This window comes from Neofelis nebulosa, chromosome 7, assembly GCF_028018385.1.
Source record: "Neofelis nebulosa isolate mNeoNeb1 chromosome 7, mNeoNeb1.pri, whole genome shotgun sequence".
In the NCBI taxonomy this organism is placed as follows: Eukaryota; Metazoa; Chordata; class Mammalia; order Carnivora; family Felidae; genus Neofelis; species Neofelis nebulosa.
The window spans coordinates 16,075,358-16,084,597 of NC_080788.1; positions in this window are offsets into that span (position 1 = coordinate 16,075,358).

Consider the following 9,240-nt stretch of genomic DNA (forward strand, 5'->3'; position numbering starts at 1 on the left):
TGAGTTTGAATGGGGATGTGGTGGGAATTATCACACTGCACCTTTTAAATCCGCGATGAAAGCACTCATGTCTGTAATCCATCCACGAATGCAGTATTGATCTTAGTTTGCTACTTTTCTAAATAGAGGCAGTTTTAATGTCTTTCATGTGGCCTTTGCTACCATAATAGTATTCCCTCCATGGGCCAAGAAACCCCTACGGGGATCCTGCAAGTTTCAGAGTACGCCTGTTACGTATTCTAGAAATACAGAAATAACTACAAAATGGGATCGGGTACTCAAGTTCCAAAATCCATCAGGCAGGCCATTGAGAAGGGCATTCCAGAAACTCTCATCCAGGGCTGATGCTGTAGTTTCCAGGTAGAATTTCTTCTTCTTCACTTCTGCTTTTAAGGTCTTTCATATAATTGGATTACGTTTGCTCAAATTATCAAGGACAATCTGTTTAAAGTTATATCATTTTCTGGGCAAATAAAACGAAGCAAAAACAAACTCAAGAATTGCCATTCCACAGAATACGATTCCTAAATTCATATAATCAAACTAAATTAATAGAAGAAAGGTAATAAGACATTCTTCAAATACACTGAAACTAAAAAAAACCCAAAAACATATTTCGAATTATCCATAGGTCAAAGAAGATGTCTCCACAGAAATGAAAAAAAGACACATTGAATTTAGGATGAAAATAACACATGTTAAATTTGGGGAGGGGGGGTACGACTCAAGCAGTGTTGAGAGGGAAATTTAAAGCATTAAATGAATGCATTAGAAGGTAAATAGCCTCAGTACTCATCTCAATAATTTAGTGTAAAAAGAACAAAATAACCCCCCAAACAGGAAAAAAAAGAAATAATAAAGATAATAGAAAACACAAATAAAATATTAAACAGAAAAAAAGTAGAGAAAAGGCAATAGAACAGAGAATGTATTTTTTTAAAATTGACAAAACTCTAGTAAGGACGGAAAAACAAAAATATGAAAAGATACAAATTTACAAATTACCAAGAATATAACAGGGGCTATCAATGCAGGCCCTGCAGACATAAAATATAGTAAGGGGATATTACAAATAATTCTACACATAATTTGACAGTTTAGGTGAAATGAAGCCATTCCTCAAAAAACAAACTACATGTACAATATGAAACAGATAATCTGAATTTTCTTATGATTACTAAGGAAATTAAATTCATAATTTAAAAACTCCCAAAGGTTATTTTCTGGCCCCAATTGTTTCAGTGGAGAAATTTAATAAACTTTAAAAAATTAACCCTAATTCTAGAAATCTCTTCCAGAGAATAGAAGTTATACTTCTTGATTCATTTTATGAAGTTAGTATTACCCTAATTTCAAAATCAGACAAAACAGAAGAAAAAAAAAAACTTGGAAAAAGGAAACTTCAAGGGCACCAGTGTGGCTCAGTCGGTTAAGTGAGTAAGTCTTAATCTCAGCTCAGGTCTTGTTCTCAGGGTTGTGAGTTCAAGCCCCGTCTTGGGCTCCATGGTGAGTGTGGAGCCTGATTAAAAAACAAACAAACAAGCAAAAACAAACAAACAAAAAACGACAGACAAACATTTTTCATGAATTCACTCATAAAAATCCTTAAGAAAATGCTGCAAAGAATTGACCAATGTATAAACACCACATGAAGCTATTCTTGGCATGCAAAGCTGATGTAATATTTGGTTACCAATTGCTGTAAACCACGATATTGACACAGTAAAAGAAGAAAATCACACGACGCTATTAAGTAATTCAGAAAAGGCACTTTGGTACTCAGTCATGATAAAACTCTCCGAAAAATAGGAAGAGAAGAGGGAATTTTCTCAAATTTATAAGAAGCATCTGCAAAATATCTACAGGCAACATTATATTTGATAGTCTAAGATTGAGGGGTGCATGGGTGGTTGAAATGGTTAAGTGACCGACTTTTGATTTGGGCTCAGGTCATGATCTCACGGTTGTGGATCAAGCCCCACATCTGCCTCTGCACTGAGCATGGAGTCTGCTTAAGATTTTCCCTACCCCTCCGTCTGCCCCTCTCCGCAATCGCACGCTCTCTTTCGCTCAATAAATAAATAAATATTAAAAAAAAGATTCTCTTTCTCCCTCTCCCTCTGCACCCCCCCCAAATTCTCTTCTCTCTCAAAAAAAAAAAAAAAGTGGAAGATTGAATGCTACTCTTCTAATATAAGTAACAAGGCAAGGATGTCTGCTCTCACCACTCTTATTCAACCTACTACTGGAAATTTTGGCCATTGTAATAAAACAAGGAAAAGAGACACAATGCATACTGATCGTAAAGCTGCCTACGATTGTCTATAGAGAATCCTAAATACTATACCAAAGAAATAGTCCTAGAACGAATACGCGAGTTCAGTAAGTTTGTAAAATATAAGATGAACGCACAAAAAGCAATGATATTCTGATAGATTGTCAATGACTATGTGGATACCAAAATTTTAAATAACAATACTGTTGGGGCACCTGGGTGGCTTAGTCCGTTGGTTCAGCCACAGACTCTAGATTTTGGTTCAGGTAAGGATCTCATGGTTTGTGAGACTGAGCTCTGCATCTGGCTCTGTGCTGACAGCAATAGAACGTGCTTAGGATTCTTCTCTCCCTCTCTCCCTGCCCCTCCCCTGCTCTCTATTTCTTTTTTTCTTTTTTAATTTTTTTTTTTACATTTATTCGTTTTTGAGAGACAGAGAGAGACAGAGCACAAGCAGGGGAGGGGCAGAGAGAGAGGGAGACACAGAATCTGAAGCAGGCTCCAGGCTCTGGGCTGTCAGCACAGAGCCCTACGCGGGGCTTGAACTCACGGACCGCGAGATCACGACCTGAGCCGAAGTCAGACGCTTAACCGACTGAGCCACCCAGGCGCCCCATCCAGTAGGATTTTTTTATAGATGCAGACAAAACTATTTAACAATATTATGGTAAGGCAAAAAAAAAATAGCTAAAACAATTAGGAAAAAGAAAAAGACACTGGGACAAATGGTGCCAGAGTCATTATACTTTTGTAAACTAAACAAACAAACAAAAACAAACAAAAAACAAAAAAACAGAAAAACACACAAAAAAAACAAACAAACAAAAAGAACTTTAATCCAGGACTTACACTTTATACAAAATTAACTCAACTGGATCAACTCCAAAGGGATCATGGACTTAAATATAAAATGTAGACATTTGAAAGTATTAGGAAAAAATAGAAAAATCTTTGAGTTCTTGGGCCCGATAACTCCTTACGAAACTTCACACCAAAAGAATACTCTATTAAAGGAGAAGTGGACACGTTGAAAATGAAACACTTTCACTCTATGAAAAACTCTGTTGATAGGATGTGAAGACAATGTAGAGTCCGAGGTACATATATACAAACCAAAAATCTGGCAAAGAACTAGCATGTAGGGTATATAAAGAATTGTCAAAATTCGAGAGTAAAACAAGACAGGTTAATTTGAAAACGGACAAAAGACATGAAGAGATATTTCATGGAAGCGTATACACAGATAGCAAACTAAGCACATGAAAAGATATCCGGCACGATTCGCCGTTAGGGCAATACACATTAAAAGCACAGAAGATATTCCTATGTACTTGTCAGAATGGTTAAAATAAAAAATAATGCAAACATCAAATGCTGGCAAGGATGTAGTCAAGGAGAACTGCTCATGTATTGCTGGGAGAAACGTAAAATTGTGGAGTTATTCCCCATCAGCACTTTCCAATGAGACTAAGGGTGCAACTATGATACAGCCCAGCAATTGCACTCCCGGGCATTTACACCAGAGTCATAAAAACTTATGTTCACTAAAAACCTGTACAACAACAGCTTTACTTCATAATTGCCATAAACTAGAAACAAACCAGATTTGTTTAATGGGTGAATGATGAAAAAAAAAAGTTTGGTACATTTATAGCAGGAAATACTACTTAGAGATTATTGATCAAATTATTTCATATTTGACATTTAAATCGTGACAACCTGGATGAATCTCCAGGGAAGTATGCTGAGTGAAAAAATTGTCAATCCCTGAAGGGTACAAACAGCGTGATTCCACGTTATATAACATTTTTGAAATGACACAATTATACCCGAGGCGTAAGTGGATACCAGGGAGTGAAGCAGGGGTTACAAGCGGGACAAGAGCTGGTGTGCCTATAAATGGGGAACCTTGGGGATTTTGTGGTAATAGAATGATCTATATCCTCATAGTATCAATGTTAACGTCCTGGTTGTACTATTGTCATAGAGTTTTATAACATGGTGCCATTGGGGAAAACTGGTTAAAGGGTACATAGGGTTTCTTTGTCTTATTTCTGAGAACTCGACGTGAATCTGTAATGATCTCAAAACAAAATATTTAGTTCAAAAATGTGAATGGCATTAAATACTCATTTTGTTCTTGAAGAAGAAACAATGAATTGTGGGCTATATTGAAGTAATCACTACTGACTTAGTGTTTTAAATATCCCATTACTCTAAAGACGTTAGAGATAATTAACAAAATCAATCACAATTAATTCCATTAGTGTTCACACTCCAATAGTATATATTTCCTGAGGAATTTTAGTTCAATTGGACATGAATGGAGATGGGAAACAGTAAAATGGTTTGGAATTTATGGAATAATGTACACTGATCCTACATAATAAGATTTTTCTCTGTTGTTGAGAGGTGTTTGTGGCTTTATCAAGCAAGATTGGGAAGCTCCAACAGTTCATCAGGGTTATTTTATCCGGGGTTAAATGATGGATTTAACATGAATTGCATAGGACATAAAATAATAATATTGAGCTATTCTGGTTTTTCTAAGTCTAAGTTGTGATTATATTTCATGAGATTTTACAGGGAATAAGCATGGTACTGATGTGTCTTTAAAAAAATTATTTTTTTGGCATTTATTTATTTTTGAGATACAGAGAGAGACAGAGCACGGGCAGGGGAGGGGCAGAGAAAGAAGGAGACACAGAATCCAAAACAGGCTTCAGGCTCTGAGCAAGCTGTCAGCATAGAGCCCGATGTGGGGCTCGAACTCACAGATCATGAGATCATGACCTGAGCTGAAGTCTGACGCTCAACTTAGTGAGCCACCCAGGTGCCCTGATGTATCTTTTTTTTTTAAATCAAGGTTTAAGTTGCATAGAGTGGAATAAATAAATCTGAAGTACCTCTGTGTAGTGCATTCAAGTTTCTAAAGTGTTATTTTTTTTTTAATTGGGTTAGATGAGTTTTAATTTTGAGTTGTAGAAGTCTATATAACATGTAAACTCAATTGCTCATGTAACTATGATTCTATTTCTAGACTCCCTTCTATTTCATTTTGTAACAGTTTTATTGAGGTATAATCATCATATAGTAAAACATGCATATTTAAACTGTACAATTTTTTAAGCTTGTCATATATATATACTTAGGAAACCATCATGACCATCGAGATATTGAGCATGTCTATTATCCCAAAAGTTCCCTTTTGCAATGCAATAATCCCTCCTTCTCCTCGTGTGTTCCCCCACCCCGTGCCCTAATAATTACTGATCTGCTTTCTTTCACTGAAGGGTGGTTTATATTTTCCAGAATTTTACACAGAGTAATGCAGAGTGTATTAATTTTTATCTGTTTTGCTCAGCATGATTATCTTGATGTTACTATAGAATATGTCATATATAAAAATTCATTCATTCATTTTCATTACTAAGTATTAGACATATAACATTGTTTGCTTATTGAGTCAAATGTTGAAGGACATATGGGTCGTTCTCAGTTTTGACATCAACCAATTAAGCTACTGTGAATATTTGTGTACAAGTCTTTTCAAGGATTCATGCTTTCATTTGTCTATGGTAAACATCTAGAGATGGAATGGCTAGATCATATGGTAAGTGTATGTTTATCTTTTTAAGGACTGTCAATCTCTACAAAGTTAGATAGTTGTTTGAAATCTCTACAAAGTTAGATATTTGTTACCTGCCACTTCATGTTTTCTGGAAGTTCAAGTGTCCTGGTCAATGTTGACGCTTGTATATTTGTATAGTACTACAGAAGGAGTCAGCAAACTTAATAACATACTGATAGAGATTATTCAATCTGAAAAGCAGAGAAAGGAAGTGGAAAATCAACAAAAACTCATCAAAGACACCATTAAATGCACTAATACGTACAAAATGAGAATACCAGAGAGAGGGGAAAGAGAAGAAGGTACAGAAGATTTTTCAAAGAAATAATGCCTGAAAACTTTGCAAATATGATGGCAAATATTAATTTACTCATCCAAGAAGTTTGACAAACCCTCAGTGAGGAAATGTAAAAAGATCCATAACCCTAAGACATCCTGGTCAAAATGTCAAAAGAGGGGGGAAAAGGCGTGGTGATTTTAAAGCAGCAAAGAAAAATGATATCTCACATACAAAGGATCCCTTATAAGTTTAGCAAGTTATTCATTTTCAGAAATAATACAAGTCAGAAGGCAATAAGATGACATATTCAAAGCGTAGAAACAAAAAAAGGCCAAAAAGAATTGTTTTATCAAATTATCCTTCAGAAATAAACATCCACAGTTGAATAAAACTGAGAGAATTAATTTATAACATACCTGACTTATAAGGTATATTAAAGGAAATTTTCAGACTGAAAGTAAGTGACACCAGAGAGTAATTTAAATCCATGTTAAAAAAGGAACACTAGAAACAATAACTATGTAAGCATTTTTAAAAGACTGTGTAATAACATAATTTCCTTTCCTTTTTTCTCATAAGTGGCTTAGAAAAGCAAATGAAGGGGCACCTGGGTTGACTCCATTGGTTAAGAGTCCAACTCTTGATCTCAGCTCGGGTCATGATCTCAGTGTTCATGGGATCAAGCCCCATGTCGGGCTTGCACGGAGCCTACTTGGGATTCTCTCTCTCCCTCTCTCTCTGCTTGTCCCTTGCTCATGCCCTCTCTCTTAAAATAAATAAATAAACTTTTAAAAAGGCAAATTAATAAATAATATGCATTTAATTATATTTGGAGACCTATTACATATATAAATATATTTGACAATAAAAGCACAAAGGAGTTGAATGAGAGTAAACCTGTATTGGAGAAAAGAAATAAAACCAGATAGTAAGGTGAATTTGCAGAAATAAATGAAGAGAATCAGAAAGGAAAGATAAGGAAGTTCTATGACAAATCTTACAAATACATACTTCTCCTTTCTTGTCTTAGCTTCTTTAAAAAACATAAAATTATACAAAGTGATGGTGATAATTATATACTGTTGGGTTAATCACAAATATAGAAATAACATATATAAAAATAATTGCAAAATAAAAGAGGAAGGCAAGACTAGAGGAGTTTAGGGATGAAGTTTCTGTATCTCACTGGAAATTAATACACATCTGAATTATATTCTATATTAAGACATATATGGCAAGCGGTATAGCAACCACTAAGAAAATAACTTGAAACTTGAAAAAAAGCATTATGTGAATTAAAACGATGCAGCAGAAAATAACCATCTGGTACAGAAGGAGACAAAGAAGGACAACAAAAATGAAGCGATTGGTACCCAGGCAATCAGAAAACAGCAGATAAGTGAAACCATACTAACAATCCAAGAAGACTCAGCTCTGTGCTATCTACAGAAGTCACATATTCAATTCAACATAGATTAAAAGCAAAGGATGCAGAAAGATATAGCACGAAAATAGTAATCATAACATGTTGGAATAAGTATACCAATACTGGACAAGCATGGACTTGAAATGAAGAAGAAAACATAAAGCATCACTAGAGATAATGTGGGAACATTTTTAGGGTCAGAAAGATATAAGAACGACAACCATGCAACCACTTAGCAACAGAGTTCCAAAATGCATGATGAAAAAAAAAAACTCTAAAAATTGAAGGGAAAATAGAAAATGCAACAATAATCCCAGTTGGAGACTTACGTTTACCAATTTAAGGAATAACAAGAAAAAATATCCATATGGAGCTAGAAGACTTGACAGACATTGTAAACCACCTAGACATAACATAAATCTTTATTTAAAGCATTGCATCCTACAATAGCAGAACATACATTTAAGGCACTTGGAGCATTCACTAGGATAGACCAAAACCGAGACGCTAAAATGAACATCAAAAAATGTGAAAGGATGAAAATCATACCAAGTGTGTTCTTTAACAAAAAAGGAATACCTTTAGAAATCAGTGAGAAGGAATTTCGAGAGATTTACAAGGACGCGGAAACTAAATTACAGTTTTAAAATACCAATGGGTCCAAGGAGAGAAAGCCTAAAATATCTTAAAAAGAGAAAGAGAAACACAACGTACCAAAATTTATGGGATGTACCCAGACCAGCGCTTACAGGAAAATATAAAGCTTGTAAATACCTTTATTTAAAAAGAAAACAGAGGGCCACCTGGGTGGCTTGTTAAGTGTCCCGGTTGGTGAAGCAGCTCTTGATCTTGGCTTAGGTCATGATCTCTCGTTTTCTGGAATCAAGCCCCACGTCGGGCTCTGCGTGGACGGTGCAGAGCCTGCTTGGGATTCTCTTTCTCCCTCTCTGTACCCCTCTCCCACTCACTCACTCATGCTCTCTCTCTTTCTAAATAAATAAATTGAAAAACAAATAGTTTAATGGGTGCCTGGGTGGCTCAGTCAGTTAAGTATCCGACTCTTGATTTCAGCTCAGGTCACCATCTCATGATTTGCAAATTCAAGCCCCATGTCAGGCTCTGTCCTGATGGTGCAAAACCTACTTGGGATTCTCTCTCTCTTCCTTTCTCCTTGCCTCTCTCTCTCTCTCTCTCAAAATAAATAAAAAAAACTTTAAAAATTCATCTTTAAGAAAATAGTCTAAAATTTAAAAAAGAAAAGATTTCAGAGTGCTAGGCAAAATAATGACCCTCCACAAAGACGTCCACACACACCTTTAAGTGTATTACCTCTTATACAACAACCACATACACCTACAAGTGTATTACCTCTTATGTAGCAAGAGGGAATTAAATGTGCAGACGGAATCATGCGATTTACTCATTAGCCGACCTTAGTGGAGGGAGATGATTCTAGATTATCAGGTTGACCCAATGTAAACACACAGATCTTTAAAAGTGGAAGAGATAACCAGAAAGGGGAACTCGAGAGTCAGAGAAAGATTCAAAGATTCTTTGCTACTGGTTTTGAAAATGGAGAGAGACCAGAAGCAAAGGGATGCAGGCAGCCTCTGAAAGCTGGACATGGC